Source organism: Lissotriton vulgaris, chromosome 8 (genome assembly GCF_964263255.1).
Source record: "Lissotriton vulgaris chromosome 8, aLisVul1.2, whole genome shotgun sequence".
Taxonomy (NCBI): Eukaryota; Metazoa; Chordata; class Amphibia; order Caudata; family Salamandridae; genus Lissotriton; species Lissotriton vulgaris.
In genome coordinates this window covers 242,525,069-242,539,946 of record NC_141696.1, presented here as the reverse complement: position 1 = coordinate 242,539,946, position 14,878 = coordinate 242,525,069, and the positions used below count along the sequence as shown (strand labels likewise).

At 48.1% G+C, this 14,878-nt stretch overlaps 1 pseudogene; it reads right to left on the bottom strand.

The window, feature by feature from the left end:
- Window positions 1-8,006: 8,006 nt before the first annotated feature.
- Window positions 8,007-14,878, bottom strand: part of LOC147696934 (forkhead box protein F1-like) — a 44,720-nt pseudogene continuing 37,848 nt past the window's right edge.

Below are 14,878 nucleotides of genomic sequence, written 5' to 3'. Positions count from 1 at the left end.
TTTTAAGGGAATAAACTGCCATCTGGCCTCCTGCACTTTCATGGTGAAGTCCGGGAACAGAGAGATAGAGGCTCCCTCAAATTGCAAGACTCCCAGTTCTCTTGCTTTGCGCAGCGCAGCATCCCTGTCCCGGTAGTTTAAGAGTTTTGCTATTATAAGCCGAGGCGGGGCACCGGGTTGAGGGTGAGGGCCAATTGAGCGATGCACTCTTTCCACAACAAATAGGTGAGAGAAAGTGTCCGCACCTATCAGAGTAGTAAGCAATTTTTCTACAAAGGACTCTATATTGCCTGTTGCCGTAGATTCTGCCAGGCCCGTAATATGGACTGGAGGTTGCTGCGTTGTGACCGGGCCTCCAGGTCCTCAGCCCTATCCTGCAAAGTAGTTAATGCACGTTCAACATGTTTCTGTGCGCCACCAGCATCAGACTGGGCCTCCTCGATCTCTGTGATGTGGCACTCTGCCTTGTCTATGCACTCGGAGTGCTTGTCAACCCTCTCCAACATCCTATCCATCCTATAGGCTAGCGTGTCTATTTTCGAGGCAATGGCAGTTAGACCCTTCTGCATGGATGCCATGATCTGTGTGATGTCACCTACTGGGTCATCAGCAGGGGTCTCCGACTCCGATAGCGCATTGTCAGTCGCCTCTTCGTAGTGCCAAGACTTGTGCTGCTCAAAACTGAGCTTAGTTTGAGATTTGTTGGTTTTCCCCATCACAAGTGCCACAGGACAACGGGCAGTGCAGAAGCACACTCGCCGGATCTAGCTGGGGGAATGTGACCAGAGATGAGGGAGGCCAGAACGCAAGGGCTATGCCAGTGAAATGGGGCAAACTCAATAAATAGGAGATAGCCACAACACCAGATAGATGACACACAACTCGCACGTCAAACGAACTCCCAAGAGGAGGGGGGCCACACAGAGCGTTCACCAGCACAAGGATGAAGGTAACAGCAGAAGTAGGCTGGGCAGCGCCCACCAGCAGCCTGCCTCAGTCTGGGATCAGCAGCTTGTTTCACGGAACTGTAAGCCTGCGAGGCTGAGGGCCAAGATCCAGCAGCGCACCGCGGTGCACAGTTTTTTCTCCACTGGGCACAGGGTCATCTCCTGCGCTTCACAGTGTCTTTGCGGGCATGGACTGCAACCCAGGGTACCTCAGGCCTAGCCGCAGAGCAAGGAGCCAGAAAAGACCGCGAGGGAGGCTGCGCAGCACCAGGGAAATAGTCACGATTCAGGCCTCCCCGCAGCCCAGCCCAGACATGGCTCACCTTCGTCCAGTGCTCTCCCAGGTAGCAGGGCTCACTGAGACGTCTGCAGCTTCAGGCACTCGCGGCCAGGGCCCACAGGGACACCACTGGACTCGCTGCGTCCCCACCAACAACAGCACTCCACAGCCGCAGGTCTGGCCGCTCTCCGCGCTGACCCAGGCCACACCGCCAGTATGGGAACATTGCAGCAATCGAGGCGCGAGGCACTCCAGCAGATCTCCAACCAGCACCAGTGAGCCAGCACTGGGTTCAGTGGATGTATGTCGTTACAACGCATACTTTTACAACGCATACCTTTACAACACATTTTTTACACCGCAACATCCATTACAACGCATTCCATTACAACGCATGCCATTACAACAAATTCTTTGAAACTACCTTTACAATGCATTCCACTACAACGCATCAACGCATACTGCATTTACAACGCATACCATTACAACGCATACCATTACATTGCATGTATGGTAAGTATTGGATAGTGTAGGGGTAAAAATTACTATTCTAACTCCAGGGGGTGCAGCAGTAGGGTAAGTGTTGGATAGTGTAGGGGTAAAAATTACTATTCTAACTCCAGGGGATGCAACAGTAGGGTAAGTATTGGATAGTGTAAGGGTAAAAATTACTATTCTAACTCCATGGGGTGCAACAGTAGGGTAAGTGTTGGATAGTGTAGGTATGCGTTGTAATGGTATGCGTTGTAATGACTGCGTTGTAATGACATGCGTTGTAGTGGTATGCGTTGTAGTGACATGCGTTGTAATGGTTGCGTTGTAATGGTATGCGTTGTAATGGATGTTGCGTTGAAAAAAAAAATTTGTTGTAAAGGTAGTGCGTTGTAAAAGTTGCGTTGTAAGTGTTGTTTCCCGGTTCGGTTGCAGCAGGGCTGCTCGCCAGAGACGGCGCTCCGATCCCGGCCCAGGGAACAGCGCACAAAGCAGGCTCCACCCACAGCAGCACGGGTAGTAGGCCGCTCCACGCCGCAAACTTTCCCTGGCAAATTGTCAGTCCCACTGCAAGTATCTTCAGCATCAGGCACAGTCTCAGCGCCAGTGAGACATCAGGGCTGCGAATCCGTTACCTCCACAAAGGACGCATAGAGACAGGGCCGTTTCTAGGTGCTTTGCCGCCCTAGACGAGAATTGAAAAATGCCGCCCCTCTCCCTTTTACTACCATCACCCTCTCCCCTTGTCATCTAGGTTAGAGAGGCACACCCTCTACTGCGGAACCCTTCTATGTTGCTCTTATTTACTATCAGGAAACACTCTCACGACAGTCAGTCCTGCAAGCAACCTCAACGAAAGACCCAGGCCAGAGAGTTACGGTAGCCATACACTCACAGAACTATGTACCCGGATGCGCAATAGAGCCTTGTGTTTAACCCCATGCATGCTATTCAGATTCCCCTCCGGTGCTGAGCCCTTATGAAAACGGGCGTGGTCATGATGGAACGGTTCTGTCATAAGCACAGCTCAACCGATGCTCATGACGGTACCGTTCCGTCATGAGCATCGAAGGGGTTAAATACGACCGAGGCATCAATTGCACCTCGTTTTCAAAACCAGAAACAAAAAAAATAGTAACTTGCACCATCTTCCAACGCCAGACCTAGTGGTTTTGCCAACTCTTGTTTTTTTCACTGAGGCACCTGATATAGTTATCATCTACCATTGCTCGGGTGCCACACATTTGGCTAAACGAGGAGCCGGTATTACAAATCGGGGTCTCCTGCTCAGCTGCCGCGATTTTACCGCATCCGCTCTCTGTAACACACCAGATTACTATAAAGAAGTTAATGTTCAGTGTCTTGTAAAAGCCCATTTTTACACAACACTTGATGTAGGGGAGTGCATGTGAGGAGTATTTTAAGAGCTCAGCAGTTTGTCAGGTGAAGGAACAGGGGTACTGGTATTATAAGTGGGTATCCCCAGGACCACACTGTTGATCAAACGGGAAGCGGGGTCTACTTGTTGGCATGTGGAACCCTGATGCTAGCGGGTGCAAAAGGTCTGCTTTTCACTATATACAGAAGAAAACAAGTTACTTACCTGTAACTTTGGTTCCACAGTATTGGTAACTTTCATAGATTCCAATGCTTTGTATCATTCCCCCGTCGTCGGAATGGGAGCCTCGGTAAATAAAAAAATACCATAGCAGTAAGTACAAAAGAGAAAACTAGGCCTAGGCCTCATCTCATTTTGTAGCTTGTCCGCCCCTTTTTGTAAAAGAGACCAAAAATTCTGTAACAACCAATCTGAACAGCCTCACCCCTTAGAACCCTCCTTAGAGAGCCTCAGAGCCTCAGATTTTCGTAGCCGTTGTGCAACAGCCACTATCTCAGTAAAAAGGCCGAGCTTTCCCAGGGGAGGAGGGTGGGCGCATGGGAATCTATGAAAGTTACCAATACTGGGGAACCAAAGTTACAGGTAGGTAACTTATTTTCTTGCCCCAGTATTGGAACTTTCATAGATTCCCATGCTTTGTATCAGAGTAGCTAGCAGTAAGCCCTAAAAGCGCATTTTGTTATAAGAATATCACCACCTTGCCACATAGATACTCACATTGGAAAACCAAATCTATATATACTTGTTACATTAGCAACAACTATCACAAGTGATACAAAATGTGCAACACAGGAAGGAGGGATTGTAGGGAAAGCTCACCTCTCATTAAAAAAGATTCCTCAGGACTGCCTGTCCAACAGCTGCATCATTCTTCGTAGAAGAATCCAGGCAGTAGTGCTTCGTGAAGGTATGCGTACTGCTCCACGTCGTTACCATGCAGATGTCCTTGATAGGGACTCCTGAAAATAGAGCCACTGACGATGCCACTGATCTTGTGGAATGTGCACGGACTCTTCTGTCGAGCAGTTTGCCCGCTTCTTGATGGCAGAACTGAATAGCACTGGAGATCCAGCGAGAAATGCTGTGTTTGGACAGAGGAAATCCCTTCCGCGGGGCACTGTAGGAGACGAACAGTTGTGAGGATTTCCTAAAAGGTTTCGTGCGCTCCAAATAGAACTTTAGACACCTCTGAACGTCCAAAAAATGTAAGGACCTCTGTGCTGGAGTAGTAGGTCGCGGGAAAAAAGACTTCAAAATCAATGGTTCATTCTGATGGAATTCAGACGGAACCTTCGGGATGAACTTTTGATTTGTCCGTAGGATCAGGACATCCCGCTTGAATTGTAGGATAGGCTCCACGATTGTCAGTGCTTGGAGCTCACTAATCCATCTGGCCGATGTCAATGTCAACAGAAGAGCTAGCTTCCAAGATAGGAATTTAAGGTCCATTTTGTGAATGGGTTCAAACGGTGCTCTCATTACCTGAGCCAAGACCAAATTAAGTTGCCAGACTGGTGGAGGAGGGCGGACTGGAGGAAAAACCCTGAACAGTCCTTTCAAGAACTGCTTGACAATCCTAGCGGACCAAAGCGAAGGACCTGAAGACGTCTGTCTGAACCTCGAGATGGCTGCCAGATGAACTTTAACAGAAGAATGAGCCAACCCAGATTTAGCCAGTGACAGGATATATGGCAAAATCTGATGCAGAGCTGAAGTGTAAGGGTGAAGATGTTTCTGACACCAGAGGCAGAACCTGTTCCATTTTGCCCTATAAGTTCTGTTCGTACTTGGAGCTCGAGCTTGAGACAAGATGTCCCTACACTCCTTGGTGAGGTTCAGATTCTGGAATTCCCTGTACTCAGGAGCCACGCTGTCAAGTGAAGTGAGCTCGGGTCCGGATGGAGTACTTGACCCTGAGACCTTGTCAACAGAGAAGGAACCGGTTGCAGGCTAATTGGATGGTCCTGAGAAAGCAGGAGGAGTTCTGTGTACCAGAACTGTTGGGGCCACGCTGGTGCAATCAAGATCATTCTGCACGGCTCTGCCTTGGCTTTCCTGATCAACCTCTGGATTAGGGGTATCGCAGGAAAAGCGTAAAAGAATGCGCCGTACCAGGCAATCGAAAGCGCGTTCCTCAAGGACCCCAGATGGTGATCCCTGCTTGCATAGAATCGGCATTTGGTGTTCTCCGGGGTTGCAAACCGGTGTATGGTCGGGGTCCCCAGACCGAGAACACCTCCTCCAGAATGGTTTGGTCTAACTCCCATTCATGACTGATCGATTTCTGCCAACTCAGCGCATCCGCTGTTATACTGAGCGAACCTGCAAGGTGTTCTGCTGTCAGAGCAATATTGTGAAGAATCCCCCAATCCCAAATCAGTTGAGCTTCTCTGGAGAGGATCTGGGATCTTGTCCCGCCCTGCTTGTTGATATAGTGCATGGCCGTTGTGTTGTCCGTCCGGACCAGCACTGAACAATTCTGAATTCTTGGCAGAAAAGCCTGCAAGGCTAATCGAATGGCTTTGAGTTCTAACAGGTTGATGTGGTACTTGCGTTGAACTGGATCCCAGTGACCGCTCACGTGCAGTTCCTGGAGCACCGCTCCCCAGCCTTCTAACGAGGCGTCCGTGGTGAGAACCATTGGAGACTGAGGAAGCGTGAATGTTAAACCTTTTGCGATGTTGTCTTTCACCAACCACCAGCCGCATGCTCTTTTCATTGTTGGTGTTACCGTAATCCTGTCGTCGAAAGAGCCCTCTGCCTGGTACCATTGCTTGTCGAGCTGCTCTTGCAGTGGACGCATTCGCAGCCTGCAATGTGGAATCAATGGTATGCAGGATGAGAACGATCCGAGCAGGGACTTGCAGAGCCATACTGACAGGGATTTCCTCTTTAGCAAGAGGCGAGCCGATAGCATCAATTTGTTTTAACGTTCCTCCATTGGGTAAGCCTTGCAGTGTTTCGTGTCCAGAATGGATCCCAGAAACCTTGCTGACCTGGATGGTTGAAGAACCGATTTGTCTTTGTTGGGCTGAAGGCCCAGGTGGTTGAACAGTTGGATGCAGGTTGTAATGGCCTTGGAAGTTCCCTGGAAAGATGGAGCCTTGACCAGCCAGTCGTCCAAGTAGGGAAAAACTTCCAGAGATTGCTTCCTGAGGAATGCTGCCACCGGAGCCAACACCTTTGTAAATATCATTGGTGCAGACCGAGACCAAAAGGAAGTACTTTGAACTGAAAATGGCTCTTGCCTACTGTGAAGCGCATGTATTGTCTGTGAGCTGGATGGATCGGCACATGGAAATAAGCATCCTCTAAATCCAGAGTCGCCATGTAGTCTTCTGGATTTAGCAGATGAAGAATATCCTGGAGAGTGACCATCCTGAAGGATAGCTTGATGAGATAGGTGTTGAGATCTAATATGGGGCGCCATTTTTCTGTTGTTTTGCGAACAAGGAAAAACCTGGAATAAAACCCTTTCCCCCTTTGTGAGAGAGGTACAGGTTCTATTGCCCCCTTGATGAAAAGCTGGTGGGCTTCGAGATGAAGCAGTCCCAGATGTTTCGAGTGGTTGGCGCCTGGAGCTCTGTTTGGAGGAAGATGTTGAAATTCCAACGTGTGGCCACTCTGAACGATATTCAGAACCCACTGGTCTGATGTAATAAACTTCCAACTGCTTAGACAATTAGAAATCCTGCCCCCCACTGATGTCATCGGAGGGGTAGGAACAGTAGAAAGAGCCGTGAGGCCACTATTGTCGTTTGGAGTTATCCCGTCCTTGACGACCTTGACGCCCTCTCTGTGATTGGCGAGAGAAAGACGCCGACTGGCCCTTGCGTTGATTGGAGTACTGGGGTTTGTAAGATTGGGAAGATTGCGAATATGATGAGTACCGCTGTTGGTTGCCACCTCTGTATGAGGAAAAACCTCTCCCTCTCGCACCTTTGAATGGAACTTTGCGGTAGTTCAAAGACCCCAAAGACTTCGCCGTGTCCGTGTCCTTTTCGATGCCTTGAAGTGCTTCATCCACATGTTTTCCGAAAAGCATGTCCCCATCGTATGGCAAATCTAAGATCTTGTTCTGGACCTCCTGGCGAAACCAGGTTGCCCGCAGCCAGCCCTGGCGCGTTAACACAGCTGAACCCACCAGAGCACGAAAAGCAGTAGTCGCTATGTCCATAGCACAATCTATCACCTCCGAAGAGGAACGCTCTCCTTCCATCAGAACCTTCCTGGCCTCATCTTTCGCTGCCTCTGGAAGCTGATCCACAAACGGGGATAAATCGCACCACATCTGGCGATCATACCTGCCCAAGATGGCAAGAGCATTAGAAGCTCGAACTAGGAGGCTGGCCATGGTAGAGAATCTTTTGCCCACATTGTCCAGATGTCTCCCTTCTTTGTCTGGCGGTGTTGTAAGTGGTGTCGATGGATTTTTAGACATGCTTTGCGATGCTTGGGAAATGACGGAATCCGGTTTTGGTTGTCCAATTAGGCAAGCTGGACTTCCCTCTGGCGCTTTATACTTCTTCTCCAGCCGGGGAAGAACAGGGATGACTGTTGCAGGATTTTGCATGACCTTAATACATTCTGACCATACATGCTCTATTATTGGGATTGACCGAATAGACTTTCTGTAAGGTTCCTTAATGTCATAAAGGAAACAGTCTGTCTGAACAGTAGTAATCGGCAGGCCAAATCTCTTAGACACCCTCTCCATAAGGTTATGGAAACCTCCAATGTCAGCTGGAGGGGAGGTAGCAGTGTCCGGCACTGGTGCATCCGGATCCTGAAAGTCATCATCATTATAACCTCTATCTGGATCATGAGGAGGATCTTCCTGAATATTTTCATCAGAGGAGACATCGTCATCTTGAATGGTTACAATTTCTCAGTAACTCTCTCTGGGTTCTGGTTCAGCAACTCGTGAAACCGCAGGAGTAGTAGGAATAAATGGAGAAGGAAGACGCTCCTGTTGCACTGCAGTTTGCAATGAAAACCTCTTCCTATAATCCTGCAACATTAACTGCAAATCCAAAATTAAAGAAGACGGCATTGCCACCATATCCTGACATAAGTTCTGTGGAGGCCTGTCCTGTTGGACATATTGGCGCCCTGTATTGTAATATTCCTCAGAATCTGTATCCAGACACTTTACTTGTAAGTCCGATGGGCTGTAGGCATCCCCGTAAGGACCATCGTCACCCTCGTCGTCAGACTCCTCATCGAACAACAGAGTGGGAGGCAAAGGTGTTACCCGTCTAGGAGAGGTCATCTCAGGGGGTATTTGTTGCCTTCGTATGGAAATGCGGACAGACTCGTCGGCATAATCGTCGTCGATAGAACCGTCGATGGGACAGTCGATGGAGGAATGGATCTCGTCGACCGAGTTTTCGTCGTAGACGGTGTATTGATCATCGACGGTGTCGTCGACGAGCTCGTTGTCATCACCATTAAAGCTGCCGTCGTCGACGTCGTCCTCGTCGACGTCGTCCTCGTCGTCGTCGCCGCCGTCGACACTACCTTCGTTGTCATAATCGTCGACGTCGAGAATGTAGACACCATCGTCGACAAGCAGGAAACAGGCACTTTAAACGTCGACGAAGCCACTGTCGACGGTACCGTCGACGGAGCTATACGAGAACTCGGGTCTTTCTTTGAAGCTGTCGTCGACGTACCTGCTGATTTCGTCGTCGACGGACGTTGTTTCTTGTCAGGCTTTCCTTCCTGAGGGACAGTAGAAGGTTTCTTGCCTTCCTTCTCCTTCTGAGATGGTGGAGAAGTAACAGAAACATCTTTTTTCAGTTTCTTGGCTGTGTCTGTCTCCACAGCCTGTCCCAGCCTCTCCTTTTCACCTCGGTGAGGAGATTTAATGGGACTAGCCCTTTCAGACCTATCAGAGGTCTTTTTTAAGGCTTTGACAGGTGGCTCAGTAGAAGTAGAAGGGGATGACCTACCCCTCTTTCTGGATCTTCTGGAGGACGCAGCTGATGAAGAGTCCTCATCGACAGATGAAATAACTTCCTTACGTGATTTCATCTTCTGCAGCCAAGTTAACAGGTGGCCCTCCCTGTCTCTCAAGGTCTTTGTCGAGAAAATCCTACAGATCTTACAATCTGTGGCCTTGTGGTCCGGGTACATGCAGTAGATAGGAAACATCCTTTACAACGCAACTGTTACATCGCAGTGCTATTACAACGCAGGTTTTACAACGAAAACCATTACAACGCATTGCGCTGGGGGGTGCTCTAGGATAGGGAATAGATTTAATTTACTATCCAACACCTTCCCTAGTGTCCACGGGGACTGGAGTTGGAATAGTAAATTAAACTATTCACTATCCAGCACCCCAAAGCGCTATGCGTTGTAATGGTATGCGATGTAAAACCTGCGTTGTAATGTCATACATCCGCAGTAGATACAGTCATCATGCTTGTCCTCCACAAACAGCCTCTTTTTAGAACAAGTAGCACAAGCTCTAAATAAGGCCTTCTTCTCCTTGTCAGACATTGTAAATTTGAAGAAAATGTAAAAGAATCCAAGTTGAATAGAAAAAATCTGAGCAGAGCTCAGTGGAGACTCCCTAGCACAACGTGCGGGAAAAAAATCTGAGGCTCTGAGGCTCTCTCAGGAGGGTTCTAAGGGGTGAGGCTGTTCTGAATGGTTGTTACAGAATTCTTGGTCTCTTTTACAAAAAGAGGTGGACAAGCTACAAAATGAGATGAGGCCTAGCCCTAGTTTTCTCTTTTGTACTTACTGCTATGGCATTTTTTTATTTACAGAGGCTCCCATTCCGACGACGGGGGAATGATACAAAGCATGGGAATATATGAAAGTTCCAATCCTGGGGCAATCTAAGTATTTAAAATAATGTAATATCTGTTTCGAATCAAAGCATACAAATGTATATGAGGGCGGGTCACACTGTAAAGAAACAATCTTTGAAGGGTCTGAGTGCTAAATTTAGTCTATAACTCCTCCTCACAGCCTAATTTTTCATGAAAGAAATCGATGAATGATTAGATGGATCCATGAATGGCTGGATAGATGGATTATTCTGTGAGTGAACAGAGGAATGTTAGAAGTGAAGAATAAACTGTGCAAATAAATTAATTCATGGAAAAATAATCATTTAAACGAGAAGTGATTGCATGGCTATATTGTGAATGCATTAACAAATGGGCCCAGGAATCAATATATGGATGTGTGAATTAACAAGATAATAAATACCTGCGCAAAGGAATTTGATGGCACGCGCTATGCACCATAGTCCGGTTGCTGAAGAAGAGACCCTGTAGATAACAAAAACATTGTGCAAAAGCAAAACTATTTAACGAGACTCCTCCACCCACCTCCAGCTGTAACCTGCTTAGCTAATGGCAGCGCTAACCTGAGAGCTCATCCCTTGTGCTCTGGTTCAGGTAGCCCTGGTCCAGGGAGTAAGGGGACACCCCGAGTGCACCCCCGTCGCAGGAGCACCACCAGGCGGCAAGGGCTGCTGCTTCGTGTAGGCTCCGCCCCGAGTAGCTCCAGTGCACCGGAGGGCTGGAATAAGGCGACTGGCGACTGGCAGTCCATTGCACTGGCCAGGGCAGGCGAGGAGGGCAGGGGGCTGCTGCTGCTCTCTGGCATGTATTCCCCCGGGAGAGGCAGCTGGCCATGTAGCTGGAGCCAGGGCTAGGGGGCATGTGGTGGGCACAGCTGATCCCCTTCAGGCCCACAGAGTCGTAGCCCCCTGAGTGGCAACCCAGCGGGGTCTGAGCGCCTGAAAGTCGAAGGCCCCAAAACCTAGGCCGTTGACAACGCGGTACATGGCGGGCTTCAGCGCCTGGCACTAATACCGGAAGCCACGGGGCTGCCACCGTATGGAACCCACCTCCAACATGAACTCGGAGGCTGGGTCACCCAGGCCCTTTGGCAGCTTGATGAAGCACTTGTTGAGGGACAGGTTGTCACTTGTGTAGCACCGAGTTCTTCCAGCCCTGGCAGTCCCCGCGCAAGAAGTAGAAGCGCACCTGCAGGAACTGGTAGATCTCGCCCAGCGTCAGGCACTGCGCAGTCACGCTCTGGATGGCCATGACAATCAGCACGATGTAGGAGTAGGGCGGCTTCTCCGGCTAGCGCAGGCCGGCACACAGCTTCAGGGTGGGTGGCGGGCTCAGCAGGAGATTCTGTGTGGCTTCGCCAGGGCTGCAGGGCCGCAGAGGGGTCCGCGGGGCAGGTGCTGCTGGTGCGCAGAGGCGTTTCTACCATTACGCAAGACTCGCCGAATCGCCTAGCTTTACTTTTGTTGGTGCAAATAAAAAAAAATCCCCCTTTTGCCGCCCTAGCCATTTTGCCGCCCCAGGCAGCCGCCTTGTCTTGCCTAATGGTAGAAACAGCCCTGCCTAGAGTTGGTGTGTGGCGGAGCTCTATTACAAGGTGACCACTATAAACGAGGGGACCCCTGAAATAGGTTGTAGGTATACATTTTTGAGTGAGGATTTATATGTATCTAGCAATGTATCAATATTTTTGTAGTGAAAAGTCAAAAATAAATTAAGCAATGACTCCACTTTTTTGAATGACGTTAATATTTATGTTCAATGGTCATGCATGAGTGGGCAATAAAAATATATGATGTTTAGCATACTTTAAATTGCTATAGGTAGAGTTATTCCTTTGTGTATTTTGGCTCTATTACAAGGCGGCCATCTTCAGGTCGGGCAAGCTCCGTGCCCCAGTAGGTGACAGTTCCTACCCTGTGTTAAGTCATAGTGGCCCTTCCTTCAAATGCCTACCTTCCCTTTGCCCCACTATCTGGCAGCAATACACAAAGACCAACTGCCAGCTACCTATTATCATGTGACCCAGGAACAAGCTGCAGGCACCAAATGTCTGGGACAAGAAAATGGCAACTTTCTAAAAGTGACATTTTTAGAACTGTGATTTAAAATCCGACTTTACTATTAAAGAGGGGTTTTAACTACAATTCTACACACACCAAGCTTGACCTATAAACTTGCTCTTCATTGAAAGTTATCACTTATCTTATTAAATGTAATAAAGAAACCCATATTTAAATATTTACAAGGAATTGGCGCATTGAGTCGTTCGCCTCCTTGACATAAAATGCAGCACTCTGTCAATTCTGAAACGCAGGGCTGCACATTAGTGACAAGAATACAATGCAGCCCTGTGTTTTCCCTAGCCCTGGTGCTAGTTTAGCTGCCTAGTGCCAAAGCAGCCACCCTTGCACCATAGTCTAAGGGTGCCTCCTATGAGGGAAATGATTGTTTATGTGCAGGAAGGAATCTGAAATGGCGAATTGAAACATCTATGTGTGCTGTTTAATGCAGCACACATAGAAGTTGCAATACTTCATTTTTTTTAATGATTGTTCATGTGAAGGAAGGGACCATTCCTGCACATACACAATCAATGATGTTTTGCTGGTTCTAAGTGTATTGCACAATGCAGAACACATAGAAACAGCAACACGAGGAGAAATTAAACATTTCTCCTCATTGTGTCAGGGTAAGACCAGGTTTTCCCTGGTCTTAATGTTGGCACTGCCCCATATTTACACCACTCTTGTACATATGGGGTAGAGTCAAAATCAATGGGTGTTGCGGTGGAATGCCCAACACAACACCCATTGCCCGCCTCTTTCAAGCTAAGTATAGCGTGAAAGGGTGCCTTATTCACAACACAGTGTTAATCCACGTTAAGTGGCTTAACGCTACCTTGTGAATAAGGGGATGCATCTATTACCACCACAACTTCGAGAAATGCGACGGTGTGGTGGCGATAGGGGCTTGTAAATATGCCCCCCAATGTTATCCTACTTGTGAGGTAGACCTTGCAGAAGTGAAACATGAATTTAAGAGTTGTTTTTTTACTACCAGGACATGTAAAACATAAAAGTACAAGTCCAAATTTTTTAATTTATTGCACCCTCCATCCGGGCTGTGTAGGGCCTACCTTAGGAGTGACTCACATGTATTAAAAAAGGTTTAGGCCTAGTAAAAGGTTTATTTTGCCATGTTGAAGTGTCAGTTTAATACTGCACACAGTGGCTGCAATGGCAGGCCTGAACCAGGGTTAAGGTCCCACTTCAGTGGGAGACACAATCAGTGCTGCACGCCCACAAGTAGCATTTGATTTACAGGCCCTGGGTGCATGTAGTACCACATTGCTAAGGACTTACAAGTAAATTAAACGTGCCAATCGGGAATGAGCCACTGTCACCATGTTTAAAGGAGAGAGCACAAGCAGTTTAACACTGGTTAGCAGTGGCTATGTCCGCAGAGTTGTAAGGCCAGAAAAAGGGAAGCCAGAAAAAAAGGAGATAGGAAGGCGAAAGGTTGGGGGAAAAGGAAAACTGCACCAGAAATGTCAGGTCAGCATTTCTTTGAAAAGTGATTTCACAAAAAACTGTTTTGTCACTTCCTAAAGAGATGGAGGCTGAAAAATTCAGTGGATGCTGGCAAGCCCAGTGATGCTACTTGCTGTGGAGAGGAATAATGTTGTGGGATGTGTAGGTGGCTCAGGACCTTATGTCTTTGACGTTCTTTACAAGTGTCAGCTACCCATACGGTGCCTCTTTGCTTTCTGGTTGATATCTTGCCCAGCCCGAATGGGGACTTCCTGGACATCCTTAAAACTTCCAGGGTTATTGGCTTTGGTGCCACTTGTACTGCCTTTTTAGCATGTCAAATGTGTCCCCTGTGCTGGACTGCCATGCATATACTTGGTATGTTACAAGTATTTAACTCACTTTGGAGAGACTCCAGTTACCAAGATCCAGATGGAGTTGTTGGTTATATCATTCTTCCCGAGTCAGCTATCATCTGCAACCACATTTTCTTTACTCATAACCTTACTGAGTTTGTTTCTATTGGCTTCACGAATTCACCAGAGGGGCTTGTGGTGTTGGCTTTAGTTGCATTAACAGCCTGTGTTTTTTCATGTGGGTTGACGTCTCCTGGCTTCTTTGCATTAAGTGCAATTATTGCTGTGGAGAGACCCATCCGTAGGTGGGCCTTCCAATGAAAGGTTCATGCCCTCTTGCCTCATTTTCACTTTCAACCTTGGTGCATGCATTAGGAACACATGCATTAGGAACGCAATGGTGTGGGCCCTTCAATGTTTTTCTTTGGTTCTATGAGGTTTGCCTTGGCTCCCCAAGTAGGGTGGTCATGCTCAGGGCGCTCCTCCTTGATTTTCCTTCCCGTGCCTGACAGTGGTACCCTTGCATGTTTTCTTTCTCTGCCAGCAGCCTCCCTTGGCACAAGGTTGGAGTCTCTACATTTTGGCTGTCTTAACTACATTTAGAAGTGGCCTGGGTTGCATTTCTGCAGCTAGGGTTCTTTTGGCTGCAAGGTTGTAGGTGCTATTAATAATTCAGCTCACTGCTGCCCCTGATTGCCTCCACCACAGCAGGACTTATCTGGTGAATATTAACATCCAACTGCTGCCTCGGTTGTCAGTGGCTGGGTTTAGGGTCAATTTGGGGAAAGGACGTGCCTAAGGGACAGGGCGTCAACCTCAAATTTGGGGAACCGGGTTCGAGTCACAGCAACGACGCTCAACACCCTGTGATTCTGGGCAAATCACTTAATCTCCCTGTGCCTAGCGAAATTAAAAAAAATTATGGGGTATATTACCAACAAGTAGCGATATTTATCGCTAAATAGGTTTAGCGACGATTTTTTTATCGCTGCCTATCGCTGTATATGTTAGCGGAGAAAACATGCTATTAGCAACGCTTTTCTCCAGTGT